The following is a 15,859-nucleotide window of genomic DNA, read 5'->3' as shown; positions in this document are numbered from 1 at the left end:
TTGAAATTGCAGCTTTTCTTTGTGTCTGTGGTTGTATTTATTAGCTGGCTAATAACAAGAGGCTGTGAGTGAGACCTAGTATTACAAAGTTGACCCAGCAACTTTACACCAGTGGGAGAGGCAGAACTGCTCTTTCTTTTCAACATAACTTAAGTTACACATGATTTCTTCCAAGTGGTTTGGCTTGTTAAAAACATCTTACATTTAGATACATTATGATACAGGAAATTGCTGGCTTTGTGTTTACAGAAGTACCTGACTATGCCGGACTTTTGTGCAGCCTACGGATGCTCTAATCGCCGCAGTCTGGAAACAAGAACCTGTGGAATCACCTTTCACGTGTAAGATATGACAATATTATGACTATAATTAGGATAATCGTTAATTACTTAGTGGATGTGTGTACATTACAAGTTCTGCTACACAGGATCAGTGGGGCTATGTGAGATAATAGTATTGCAAGATTGTTGTTGACCCAGCCTCTTTAGAATATGTTGCTACCATTTCTTTACATAATTATTTAATGTTTCTTTTGGACACCTTTTTTATAACTCTTAGTGTGGTTGTCTTATTCTTAAAGTATACATACATACATACAATTACCCCAAAAATATGATAATTGCGGTGTGTATTTTTGTCCTTACCCTTAATGTTAAAGGAAAGAAGGGAGGAAAATGTTGACAATAATTGATATATCTGGCTACCTTTCTCATGTTTTTAAGGTTTCCCAAAACCGGAGAGAGGAGGAGGCAGTGGGAAGCTGCCCTAAGAAGGCAGGACACTGCTCTGCTCTTCAGTTGTGAGGACTTTGACAGGACGGGGCAGACTGTCCGGCTTAAAGATGGTGTTGTGCCAACAGTATTCAACTTCCCAGCTCATCTTCAAAGGGTATGTGTATCATTGGCCAACAAGAATTCAAGGTGTATAAGATTGATATATAAATATGTGATTAAATGTCACACTTTTTCTTTCTGCAAGTTTAGGAATAAATAATGTGTTGTGTATTACAGCACATTTTAAACACTCAAAATGTCTTTAATTATGTTTATTTTAGCCAGAAGCAACAAGAAGCACAACCACTTCAAGAAGAGCGGAAGATGAACCTCAGCCTAATGTTGTGAGTATTCTGAATGTGGCCAAGACCAGAGAGATGGTCATTGATTTCAGGAGGGTGAGGACGTCTCCTCTGCCCCTGTGCATTCTGGGAGAGGATGTGGCTGTTGTGGAGGACTACAAATACCTGGGAGTGCACTTAGACAATGGGCTGAACTGGAGGATCAACACTGACGCTGTGCACAAGAAGGGGATGAGCAGACTCTATTTTCTGAGGAAGCTGAGATCCTTCCACGTGTGCAGCAAGATGCTGGATATCTTCTACCGGTCTGTTGTGGCTAGTGCACTCTTCTTTGCTGCGGTCTGCTGGGGGGCAGCATCAGATCAATAAACTGATCAGGAAAGCTGGGTCAGTCATCGGCATCAAGCTGGACCCCTTTGAAGCTGTGGTGGAGAGGAGGACACTGAACAGGCTGTTGTCCATCATGGATAACCCCACCCATCCTCTCCACCTGCAGCTGGACAGTCAACGGAGCTCCTTCTCCAACGCTGCAGCCCCACTACCATAACTCTGTACAACAAATCACCTCTGTCTGGAAGAGAACTCTCTGCTCCATAGTTTCTCTTGAATATAACCACGTTGTACATTTTACACATATATAATCTGTTCAATATTTAAAGGTGGGGTAGGTAAGTTTGAGAAACCGGCTCGAGATACACTTTTTGTTATATTCCATGGAATGCTCTTAACATCCCGATAGCAATGAATATCTGAAGTGCTTTGACAAAAAATCCATAAAAAAAATATCAATCAGTGGAAGCCGTAGTACTGTAAAAAGCACGACCAATCATCTGAGCCGGCCCAGCTAAAATAACTGGATGGCCTACCTGCCTGTCAGCCTTCCATCTGTGCACAAACTTATCTCGTGCCCTCATTGGTCATGTGCGCGTTCGTGTGTGTTGGAGGAGGGGCTCTGTAAGGAAGTAGCAGATCTTTTCCGGCTGTGTATTTTCAAATTCTAGCGCACTCGAGCTGGTTTCTCCAAAATTACCTACCCCACCTTTAACATTAATATTCCATATGCCTTATATTTATGTATATGTATATTAGATATATATAATATCCTGCCAAACTCAACATGTATATTATTTTCCTCTTTCTTTATTTTTCTTGCTTATTTCTAATTTATTGTAAAATGCCTTGTCCCTTATGCTGCTGTAACTAAAAATGTTTTCCCAAATTGGGATCAATAAAGTACCATCTTATCTTATCTTATCTTATTTGCATGTGGAATGTCACTAACAAATGAGAGCATCATATGGCTTGTCATATTAAATCCTTTATCTCGGTGGTACCCAGGAAGGTCTATGATGGTGTTACTAGGAGAGCCCAATATCATTTGAGCTGGTACTCTGTGTAAAAAGTTTGAGAACCACTGGCCATCTCACTTGCTCTATGTCACTCATACACTTGAATATTATCTTCTGATAAAGGTGTGAATATCTAAATAATATACCACCATATGCTATTGTCATTAGTTGTGTCCCTGTTCTTCAAGCTAAGGCATTGCTAAATTAACAACTCTTGGCTTACAGAGTGGTAACATGAGACCGATTTGTATATATAAAATATAAATATATTTTAATTTTATAATTTATTTTAAATATTAACAATATAATAAAATAAATGCAAATATATACACCGGCAAATATTTAATATTAATACCTTGTGTGTGTGTGTATAGCTATTGCTTTATCTGCTTAATGTTATTTTCATATGAAAGTCCATGATTATAAGTATGGAGTATCATAACTACATATTTGATGTTTATAAAAAACCAAACCGTTTGAAAATTGGTTGAAAATTGAGCAAGCTATGGTTATTTAAATAGTAAACCATAATGTTATGAATGAGAGCACTGCCTGTAGCAAGATGGCGGCCATGTGGCAACGTCGGTCTCCATTGGCCAGCAGCGCGGGTGAGTCATCTAGTGTTTATATATATATCTATGGGTCCAGCGGCCGCAGCGGCAAGTACACGACACTACACGACACGCCCCCTACACGACACGCCCACCTGACACGACATTACGGTGGCTGAGAGATCGTACATGGCAGATTAAAAACGAATTGCAAATGTTATTGTAGCATTTTAAGCAACTATTAGGCAAATAAATTAATAACCTAGTCTATCCGTTTGAGACACAACAGTATAACTTTCAACCCAAATCATTTTGTCAGCAAACGGTGGTTTAGTAAACTTTTTTTTAATATATAAAATAGGTATTAATGAGATAATCTATTAATTATGTTTGTCTAACTGCTACACTATTTATAAGGAAACAGCCACCGTCCTTAACCATATTATGTAATGTAAAAACCAATGAATACAGTAAAATCCTGAACCATAACAAATATTCATAATTGTGAGTAATTCCCTTTAGATTATATTCTCGTTTGAGAGCCCCCTAGACCTTCTCACACCCTTTACTTAGGGTATTTTTATGTTGGAGCTTTACTACTTTTACTGTTGACTCAACAAAAGAGAAGCTGGTTGCAGACACACTGCTTTGTACATCCGTTAAATCAGTGGCGAGCCGTCAGGGCCCTCTAGGCCCTCTGTGAGGGCCTAAAATATTCCAAAAAATAATATTTAAAAACATTAAAAAAAAATATATTTTTTTTTAATATATATTTTTTTAATATTATTTTTGTTATATTTTTCATTAGTTTTACCGAAAAAAAACTTGATTTAATAAAATAACATTTCCAAAGAAATAAATCCTTCGAATCTGCCTGTTCAGTCTCTGTTTGAATGTCAGTTACTATAGCGGGCCTCTCTGCGATTCACAGAGGGCCCGCTATAGAGTGGCGAAGTCCCTCCCCTTCCGGTTGAGCCCCATGGGACCTTATTTCGGAAAAGTTATGCATTGAAGTCAATGGAGAGAGAAAGATTATCTTTCGATCCCGTTTGAATTGTGCCACGAATTACACATATGATGTTTGTCAATTTAAAAGATAATTTTGGCAAGTCAAAAAAAATAAAATGTGTCGTAAAACTGTGAAGTAACACATTTGTTTGTGTGAACCGCTCAATGAACTACATCTCTGGTCTCACAGAACAACACACGTCACCAAGATGGCCGTCACTACTGTCAACAAACCGATTGGCTACCCTCACACTATCACCACAATGAAACACGTCCTGAAGAATGTCATGCAAAGCTGCCTGCCTGCCTTCCTTTGATTCTCTCTGAACTGCCCGGTCGTTTTAATGTTTAATGTCAACCATTTGTGCAGATAGCATGAAGTAGAGAAGATCGCTAGCGTTAGCGTTAGCATTTCTCCCCCGGGCTTAAATGGTGTATTATAGAATGATCACACCGGTGACAGTACTATTCAAAGGGTTCACGAAATATGACTACTACTCTTACTGTTTAACATTTTGGGTTACTTAATGTTACTTCATGTTAAGGCTAATAAAAATGACAAGGCTGTAATGCTAACTAACATGCTAGCTACTAGCTAGGTAGCTAACTTGATCTACACACTCCTCTTTCATCAGACAGGAAGCGAAAGAACAAGCAAGACCCATTGCTGGTATAATAACAACCTGGTACTAAGCACACAGGCATCTTGTGAAAGTTATCTTATCTGAGCCAGCGCCATATAGATAGATTATATCTATATGGCGCTGATCGTATATATACGGTATTATACGTGTATCGTAGTGTCTCAATTGTGACATCACTTACGCGACTCTGGGATTTGTAGTCTTTCTAGTTTCGTATTTTTCAAAGTCTTATATTTCAACAGTTTTAAGACAAACTGTGACTTTTTTTACATGGAAATGATTTTTTAAGATTGACAAACATCATATGTGTAATTCATGGCACAATTCAAACGGGATCGAAAGATAAGTTTTCTCTCCCCATTGACTTCAATGCATAATTTTTCCGAAATAAGGTCCCATACCCCGGAAGTAAGTGGGAGGGACTTCGCCACTCTATAGTAACTGAACGAGAGAGTAATGTCAAATGACAGTACAATTGACCAATCATATCTTCCCTCTAAATGGGTGGGTTTTATTATCGCGGACTTTATGACGAGTTCCGCCCGCTGTGAAACTTTTCTTGTTTCCATAGCAACAACAACTTCCTGTCAACAGCGTGAACTCGCCTTCAAAATAAAAGCATGCCAAATTACACTTAAGACATACAACTGCAATGAAAGTAACAAACACAATGCAATATCATTTTCAATGTCAAAGAACACAAATTGGGTTCACAGGTGTTGTTTTGTGTGGTAGAGGGTCGCTGTCATTGATGCGTTTTGCACCCTGGGCCGTTGTTTTGATATTCCGCTGAAGTATACGCTGTGACGTAATAACGTCTTTTTTTCGAGGGAAGGGGTGGGGGTCAGAGGGCTTAGGTATAAAGCTCACGGCTCGCCACTGCGTTAAATACAGATTCATAATACTGTCAGCAAAATTAAACTTATGAGCCATTGCTGAATAAGTTGTATGCTTTACTATAACTTCACTCTTTGGAACTACCAGTGTTTCTTCAGTGATCCCTGCCTAGCTTCTTTAGCCAGTGTTAACACACCTTTTTTTAAAGGACCCCTTTCCTATCAATGTGTATATACTTTATGTTTATTTCATTTATATATACAAATATTGATCGCAACTTGCAAAACGTTTGTGTAAAATGAGCGATATAGTGGAATTTTGAGCTGATTATTATTATTCCTTTTAAAAAGTGGGTTTTCAATATTAATCCAATCTTTAATAAACATCTACTTTACTTAAAATAAAATACAGAGATATAAGCCAGGATATGCTTACAATTCAAAACCATTTCAGATTTTTCAGAATAAATGTGTTCATGGTTGATTGCACATTTGTCAGCTGATTCAAATGAAAATGCAATGCGTTTAGAAAAAACAACTACAGAGTTAAGATAGTGTCACCGAAGTAAGATAAACTGTCTGTGTGTTTTACCTACGCAATAGCAGTCGCAACACCACTGTAAAGCTTTAATAAGAGCAAAAGATAATTCAATGTACTTCCCTGACACAGACTCTGCTATATTTTGGGTTTTGGAAATAATGAATGTGTGGCAATACAGTTTTTTGGCTCGCTTCAGATGTGGGGGCTCGTATCTCTCTGGTTGAGTCTCACCCCTTTCACACCAACGCGTTTTCAGCGCCGGCTCGGAGCTAGAGCCTGAAAAGTACCGGTTTTTCCTGTTCACACCGCAGCGGCGCCGCCTCTTAGCTCCGGAATCCGGTTCACTTCCAGCTCCAAACAATTGTCGGTCTCGAAGCAAGAGCTTCGGAGCTGAGAGGCGGCGTCGCTTACGTCTCTCTTACGTCGAGGCGTGCAGGAAACTAAACCCACCTCCCCTGAACATGGGTCGACTGAAGAGTCTCGTCATGCCTGCCTACAAGAAGTAGCACTGAGCAAAGTGACTAGAAGGCAACCACACACTTTATAAAGTCAGGCAACACTAACCAGGCTTTGTGTGATTCTGTTTATTTGTACCTTACTTTGACCATCCGTTCGCTGTTATTGAGAGCTGTAGAGCTGTAGAGCTGCAGCATTTTGTACCAGATGAAGGTTTTTCGATGAATGTGTTGGGACAGCCTGATAAAAGGGAGTAATCCAGCCAATGTCTTGATTGAGGAAGTGTCAGATTTTTTGTAATATTGCTGAGATTAAATAAACTGTTGGGGTTGGTAGGGGGTGAGGACGTCAGTGAGGTAGGGGGGCAGATGGTGGAGGGCTTTGTAGGTGAGGACAAGTATTTTGTAGTTGATGCGATGGGAGAGGGAAAGCCAGTGAAGTTCTTTGAGGACTGGGGTGATGTGGTGCCATGATTTGGTGTGCGTGAGGAGTCGGGCGGCTGCATTTTGAACCAGTTGTAGTCTATTGAGGGAGGGTGAGCTGATGCCGTATATAGAAGGGAGTTACAGTAGTCAAGGCGGGAGGAAATTAAGGCGTTAAGCTGACGGGCGGGTGAAAGAGGGTCGGATCTATGCAATATTGTGAAGGTGGTCAAATTAGGTTTTGATTACTTGGTCGATTTGAGGCTCGAGGGAGAGGGAGAGGGTGGGGTCAAAGATTATTTCAAGGTTGCGTGACTGGTTGGAGGGGGAAACAGTGGTGCCATCGATAGTGAGAGTCATGTTGGTGAGTTTGCCGAGGGTGGATATAGTCTGCGTTCGGTAGCTAGCTCGCTAGCTCAGCATTAAAATGCCGGGTTAAAAGAGTAACAAACATTAAAATATCCAAACTGATGTCAGTAAATAAACAACGCTGCTGCCATCTTGTTCACCATTAAAGAGGAATGACAAGTTTATTTGGCCATCTTCTTACTGTTAAATGTTCTCTGAAGAAACGGATTCACTTCTTAACCTGTTAAGCCCGAGAGACCCCGGTACCGGGGCACTCCCGCAACATCTTGCAGGAAACAGTGTCTGAGGGCATCTTAACATTTAATAAACTATGAATGTTTTATATCCATGTAACGGGAAGAAACTCATCTAACTGATCATTTTTATTTATTTAAAAAAAAAAAAAACACAATGCTAATGCTGAGCCTCTGAATTAGCAACGAGCGAAAAATGCTAACAGATTTACTGCACTGAAACTCACTCATAAAACCTTATTATTTATCCTTTCTGCACATCCAACCCATCGATCTGATCGTGAGATGACACAGAATCGATGGGTACATACATTATCACTCTATGATAAGAACTCGCGACTTTATAAACAAAAACAGACATCAAAACATGTGGCGCTAGGTAGCTAAAAACGCTAACATGGCTTACCTGTGTCGTTGTCTGGTCAAAAGTGGTCTTCAATGGCATTAAAACGATAAAAACACTGCTGAAGTTAATCCATAGGTTAATCCAATGTGTCTGTGTCTCTTTGAAATGATTTCTGATAATCCATAAGCATTAAACCTGCTTTTCCGTTTCCAGATGTCAGAGCGAGAGATAGGTTCACTCTGATGCAATCCTGCTTGCGCAAAGCCCCCACCTTTTTTTTTCGCCATGTGTGTGTGTGGGGAAATTCCCCTTCGATTCTATTGGCTCTAACGGTCAGAAAGAGATGTCAATCACCAAAATCGACCAATGGGTTCCAGAGAAACGGTAAAACCCCCATTTCCACCCAAATCACCTCAGAGGTGGAGTTTTTTTTGCTAAACCTCTCTAAAAAGGTGAAATGTCGCTTGTTTTGCATCAATCTTGATGCAGGGTACTTATTATATGTTGTTCTTTGGATTCCTAAAGCTTTTAGTCTACCTTACCATCATCCAAGGGTAGTTTTCACTATAAGTAAAAAAGAATTTTTGGACGGACACTATAATTTACAGTTTTTTACTATGTTCAATCTGAATTTTCTTTAAAATAAAAAACATCTATATTGATTCTGACTTTTCTACATCCAACTCACAGGTTTATCATTACTTTGAGAGAAAAGATTATTAATTTAACCCTTTTAGAAGGGAAGATATGGTCATTTGTTCTGGGAATGTCATTTTCGAGCCTGAGACCTGAAAAACAGGCTCAGGGCTTAACAGGTTAATACCAATACCGTTTTTAAATTGTATCTACTCAAAACCCCTGAGAATATCTTTAAAATAAAGGACTAACACCATTTGACTGTTTAGTGCCAAAACAATTGTCACACATTCTTCATGCACAAAAGCTCACATGAACTATTAAGAAGGTAGCTATTTATACATGTCTGATCCAGGTCTGGGCAGATATAAAAATGAAATGTCCAGATATTTGACAAAATACCTCAATATCGATTTTCTTACGATATGGTTGATGCTTTCAACAGATATTTATACAATTTTATATAATTTTATAAATTATCATCAACGATGTCTATATAATGACCAAGTTGGTATATGCAAATACTAGATCAGCTACTTTCAAAATATTACATAACTTTACTGCAGTGCAGTATTTAAAACCAGGAAAAGACAGCAATTTCCAAAATCCAAGATGATATCTAGTCTCAGATAAAGATCTCAATAAAATATATATTGCCCTGCTCGTTGGCACCAAATCCAACCTCTCCAACCCTCCCCTGCCTCCAACTTCATCATTTATGGTTTCTCTGTTCCCTTCTCCAGCCAAGTTCAGAGCCTTGGGCCCTTTCTCAATTGTCAAATTTCTGCCTCCTCAACTCCTCGGTCCTCTGGTAGTGACCCGGAAATCGATTTCAGCGCGCCATGTTGAAGGACATCTAATTTCTCTAGATGCACATCGAGGACCGAGGATGGAGCATCGAGGAGGCTCTCTAGAGGATATATATATATATAGATATCTATATATAGTCTGGTAGTGTTAACGTTATTATGAGAGTGCTTTGATACTTGTTTAATTCTGAAATGGTATATATACGCCGGGTCCGTCTGCGTCGCGTTTCAGAAGCGTCCCAGAAGCGTCTCTGCGCTGGACTCCGCTAAAAACGCGGCTCACCCCTGTATTCCACCGGGTCCGTCTGTGCCGCATTACGTCTGCGTTACGTCTGCGTTACGTCTGCGCTGCGCTGCGCAGCGATCGCGACCACTCTAGTCAATGCATGTATTTCTACCAGACGCGCCGCGTCCCAGAAGCGTCTCGGCGCTGGGCTCCGCTAAAGATACGCGGCTGGCCTATTTTTGACGGAGTCGTGAGGCATTGCATAGCGTCGGGCAGGAAGTGGAACAGTCAGAGCATCCGGTCAATCCCCAAAATAAACACATTTTGCAGACCCTATCCCTCCGTAGTCTTTCAAGTAGGAGATTAAATCAAACACGCACATGAAGTGGGAGCGCCGGAGCCTTGCTGCGGCGAAACTGTGGTGCGCTTAATTGCGCATCAGATAAGGAGGTGAGACTCCCTCCACAAGATGAGGCCCCACACAGTCTGCGTGATCTGCATATAGGGAGGAGTGGGCCTTCCCAGCGCTAATCTACAAAGTAGAAACAAATGTAAATGAACAAAAACCATTGAATGAGAAGGTGTGTCCAAACTATATATATATATATATATATCAGTGACGTGCGGTGAGGTTCATGGCTGGTGAGGCACTGACTCTTTCATGCCCCTTTCACACCAACGCGTTTTCAGCGCCGGCTCGGAGCTAGAGCCTGAAAAGTACCGGTTTTTCCTGTTCACACCGCAGCGGCGCCGCCTCTTAGCTCCGGAATCCGGTTCACTTCCAGCTCCAAAAAATTGTCGGTCTAGAAGCAAGAGCTTCGGAGCTAAGAGGCGGCGTCGCTTACGTCTCTCTTACGTCGAGGCGTGCAGGAAACTAAACCCACCTCCCCTGAACATGGGTCGACTGAAGAGTCTCGTCATGCCTGCCTACAAGCAGTAGCGCTGAGCAAAGTGACTAGAAGACAACCACACACTTATAAAAAAAAACACACTTTATAAAGTCAGGCAACACTAACCAGGCTTTGTGTGATTCTGTTTATTTGTACCTTACTTTGACCATCCGTTCGCTGTTATTGATCATTGTGGAGAGCAGGCAGACGTTTTGTTTTGTATTATAGCAGCTATCGGATGGAATCAATACATGGGCTGCACAGGTTGTCATGTCCGACTATCACAAGTAGAATCATAATGAAAAATACGCCGGTAAAATGTGCCTGTAGAAAACGGCTTAGCAAGTAGTCAGTTTAGCTTCGGTTGCTATGCTAACATCACCCATGTTATACCAGAGAAACTTTCATAACAGCGTTGTGATGCCAAACAGCGTCAATTCAGACTGACACACATTCACTTAAGGGGAACTGGTGATATGTATCAGCTGCTTGTGTGACAGTCAGACAGTGAATACTTTAGAGCCGTGTGAGCTAACCCGGAGCTAACGGGAGAATAAACTCCCGTGGAAGTGCAGCCAGCACTGCAGCGGTCGGTAAATGCCGCTGAAACACATTAATAAACAATGAACCACGGCACTCTGGAGAAAAGTATAAGGTTGGAGAAGTCTTCGTATGATTAAAAGCAACACGATCATCGACCCGACGCAGTTCCCCGTTGTTGTTGTTGTTGTTGTGAGCTCCGTTGGGGAGAAAATCAGCGATGTAAACGGTGACGTCATGACGCAGCAGCGGCAGCTCTGGGCGGTGTGAACAGAGCGGGAGCAGAAAAGGGAAACCGGAGCTGAACCAGAAAAGCTCTAGCTCGGAGCTAGAAAGGGAAAAGCGCTGGTGTGAAAGCCGCATCAGAGTCAGATTTACAAATATTATATTTTGACCTTAATCGAAATATTCGGTTATTTTCAAAAGCTTTTTTAGTCTGATGCTTCGATTAATTTTAAACAGTAAAAAATCTAAATATTGGATTGTTCTTTCTTAGTAAGATCCCATTTTCATTACAAATGTGGTCTTACCTTGACTTGAAGATGAAGTCTATGCTATCCTTCTGGACAACAATCTCTATTACTTTTTTGTAAAAGTCCTTCTTATCTTCCTGTAGTTTCAAAAGTCTAGTTTGTTGTTTGCAGATCTACCGTCTCTGCATAGAATAACAGTAGCAACAAGAACCTGTGGGCTCACGTGCGCCCCCTTCAGTGCGGCAGAGGTTATGGCTGCCTCCCCTGGTGCTTTTTTCATTGCCGTTGTATGATGAGACCAGCGGGCCTAAATATCATATATACGTGAAATAAGTTATTTAGAGACTATGGATGGCGAGGACACATGTAATAAAGGGATCTACAAACATTACATTGGTGACATACAGTGAGATGGTAACAGGCATGCGCTTAGTGCCCGCTTTCCAGACAGTTTCTGTGAGGTGACGCATTCTGAGGTGAGGCAGAGCTCATCTGTGCCTCACCTTACCCCACAGTAACTGGCTTGAGCGCGCTCACAAAATAAGTGCCCGCGCTAAATTAGTGCCCGTGCTCCAGCAAGTTACTGTGGGCTTACGTGAGGCATTGCACGTCCCTGCCTCACTTCTCATCGCTCCCGTAGCGGAGCTCGGCAAATTTGCTGATTTTGACTATAAAAAGCGATTGGAATCATACATAAATCACACTTACAACACAGATCAGTGGAGACATTTTATTATTATTACTATTTAGTTTTTCTTTTGTTGTTTTTCCGTTACATTGGAGTATGACAGGTGAGGCTCTGCCTCCCCTGCCTCCCCTGACTGCACGTCGCTGGTGTCTAGCCTTGGGGAACATTAAGCACTTACACAACAGAAGCCAGCCACTCTACCTCCAGACCTGTCTTTCTTAATATTGTATTTAAGTTAATGAATACAGTATATTAGTCAAACTGACCTGGAATGATGAGAAAGAGCACTTTGTGCCCAGAGTTGAACTGACAGGAGCCAAACTTCAGGACCTCTATGACGGCTCTGTGACAGTAGATGAAGTCTGTCTGTGGTTCATCCCTCTGCTCTGTCTCCACTCTGTCCATCGCACCAGCCCTGAGGAAATAAAAAAATCTATCAAATTGTAAAAAAGATTATTCATAAACAATGTATTCATAAACAAGTGCAACTGTAAACAAATCACAAAACATTTTATAATGTTGTACAACTGCTCTTAATAATGCTAGCTGGTTAACAGCCAGGCTCAAAGGTGATAGTATCTATAGGTCAAAGGTTAAAACTGTTTAGTGCATGTGCTGACTGTTATTTGCAAAACTCAACAGCAAGAATTCGATCATTTTAAAATGCTACTATACATTTCAAAAATATTCAGCGTACACAAGTTTCAAATGGAAGGAACAACACATTGAGAAGATGAACACTTAATAATCAATGGCATTTTTTATTTAAGGCTTTGGTTGGGAAGATTTGAGAAGCCAGCAGGAGTAAACATCGGAAATAAATGAGAGGGCAGGGCAGCACTCCTAAAGCATTTGAATTATTAAAGTATTAAAATGAACGTACAACGTGAATGGCTTTTGTTGGTACTCACAGCTGTCAGCAGCTTCCGGTGGCGAATGAGAAAATGGGCCGAGTGCGCGAGGCCTCGTGAGCCAGTTTGACAGACAAGTCAGCCGTCCAATCAGTTGGCGGAGTTAGAACAGCCCATGTTTACAAAGGAATGCTCCATAGCTGTATCATGAGCTGCATCTCAAGTCTTTGCATCCACGTTTACCTAACTCGCGTCTTTCCCTGGGTCTAAGCCGCATCCCAAGTGTCTTATTCGAGAAGCGAGGAGCGATCTCTTCTTCTTCTTCTTCTCTTCATATTTGGCGGATTGCAAACAACTTAAAAGGTGCATACCGCCACCTACTGTACATGAGTATGAATCATCATATCATACCAACTCTTTAACCTATGATCTAATCAAAATAAATCAAAATAAATAAATAAATCAACAAAAAACATGAAATAAATAAAACAAAAATAAAAATCTATGTTCTTTCCTGACCTAATGTTAAATTATTTTTCCTACCCCAGTTTCACTCAAGAATGTAAACAGTGCCTTTCTGGTAGCTCTTACTCCCTCTCCTTTTGTTCCCAAAACACCAACCACACTCCATTCTAGGGCTGTGCGATTATGGCAAAAATCATAATCACGATTATTTGGGTCAATAATTGATATCACGATTATTAAATACGATTATTCATTGACTTTGAAAAAATCCATTTATTGAACTTTAAAACAAATACAAATAATAATTTGAACAGTATCTTTTTAACTGTTGATTACTGTTAAGCATATTTGTATATGAACAAAGTCATGTTTCAGTTCATGTGTATGACATCATCAGAATGTGCCTGAGTGAAAGAAACGTGGTCATGCTAATGAGCATGCGCAGATTCAATAAACGGCCCGTACTCCAGGCCAAACTCTGAGCGATGTGGTCGTGTGTGTTTTCTGTCCGTAGCATACTTACAAACTACTTTGGTTGACTGCAAACGTGGAGACTTCTGCTGAATATAATGTCTCACGCAACAGGTTATGGGCCCAGTCAAGGAGGCCAAAGGTGGTTTAAGTTGTTATTCGACGGTGACGAGAAAAACTTTGAGTTATGGGAGACGAGGTTTTTGGCGCACATGGAACTCCGCGGCCTCAGTGAAGTTATCCTGGAAGAGCCAGCGATAGACTACAACAATGAACAAGCACTTGAAGAAGACACAACAAAGAATGCAGAAGCATATGCTGAATTAGTGCAGTGTCTAGATAATAAGAGTTTATCACTCATAATGAGAGACGCAAAACGAGATGGAAGAAAAGCGTTGGCAATACTCCGAGAGCACTACGCAGGAAAGGACAAACCACGAGTCGTGAGCCTGTACTGTGAACTCTCTTCTCTCCACAAAGCAAGCAACGAGACTGTTACTGATTATATTATTCGAGCGGAGACTATATTCACGTCTTTGAGAAGGGCCGAAGAAAATATCAGTGACGGGTTGCAGATTGCCATGGTAGTAAAGGGGTTACCGGACTCATTCAACCCGTTTGTCGTGCATGTCACTCAAACCAACGACCGTCTAACGTTCGGTGACTTCAAAGCTAAACTGCGGAGCTATGAGAGCACTGACAAATATAGGACGAGTGACATGAATGCGGATGAGGACGGCGTTATGAGGACTAGCGGGGCAAGGACACGAGGACGTGGAAGAGGGAAGAAGATGGACTTGGCCGACACTGAATGCTACACATGCGGAAAGATGGGGCATATGGCTAGGACATGCCCTAACGAGATCCAAGCGAGGCGAGAGGAGCGACGGTGGGACACGCCACACCGAGGACGAGGCCGAGGCAGAGGGCTGGGCCGTGATCAGGTGAAGAAGGCAGACGGAGACACGGAGGATGATACCGGTGCATCATTCTTTTTCAAAATGAGTGACTGTCAAAATCAAGTAGGAAATAAGAGAGGTCTTATGGTCGACTGTGGTGCCACGACGCACATGATTAATGACCCGGCAAAGTTTAAGACAATCGATAAGAGCTTTAGACCCGAGGACCATGTGATAGAGCTGGCAGATGGAACGAAAACGACCGGGATGGCGAAGATGAGGGGAGAAGCCGAAGTTGTTCTGCTCGACAGCGAGGGACGGCAAGTGAAAACGAGGCTCAAACGAGCGCTTTACATCCCATCTTTTCCACAGGACATTTTCTCCGTGAAAGCAGCGACAGCCAGTGGAGCTGAGGTCCGCTTCAAGGACGGTGATGATTGGCTGATTCATCAAAATGGTACAAAGTTTAAAATGGATGTGTATGGTAGGCTATATTACCTTAGCACAGTAGAGGATGAAAATACTGATGTTTGTAATGGTTGTCATGACATCCAGACATGGCATAGAATACTTGGTCATTGTAATTTTGAGGATGTGTCTAAACTAGAGAAAGTGGTTAAAGGTATGTCGATCAAAGGGAAACATGACATGTCTAACCATAACTGTGAAATATGTACGCAGGGAAAATGTACTCAAAGCAGAAACAGGCAGGCAGATGTAAAAGCTAAGACAGTACTGGAGCTAGTACATACAGACCTATGCGGTCCAATAGAACCAGCAGATAAAGACGGGTACAGATATGCAATAGCATTTACTGATGATTATAGTGGGATGATTTTTCCCTACTTTATCAAAGCAAAGAGTGATACAGCAAAAGCTACTGAGAAATTCATAGCGGATACTGCTCCATATGGATACATTAAGTGCATAAGATCTGACAACGGTACTGAATTCACCGGGCATGAGTTTCAAACTTTACTTAGGACGAAAGGGATAAGGCACGAGACAAGTGCACCATACTCACCTCACCAGAACGGTACTGCAGAGAGAGGTTGGAGGACCTTATTTGAGATGTCACGAT

This window comes from Trematomus bernacchii, unplaced genomic scaffold (assembly GCF_902827165.1).
Source record: "Trematomus bernacchii unplaced genomic scaffold, fTreBer1.1, whole genome shotgun sequence".
In the NCBI taxonomy this organism is placed as follows: Eukaryota; Metazoa; Chordata; class Actinopteri; order Perciformes; family Nototheniidae; genus Trematomus; species Trematomus bernacchii.
This window is presented reverse-complemented; position numbering follows the sequence as displayed.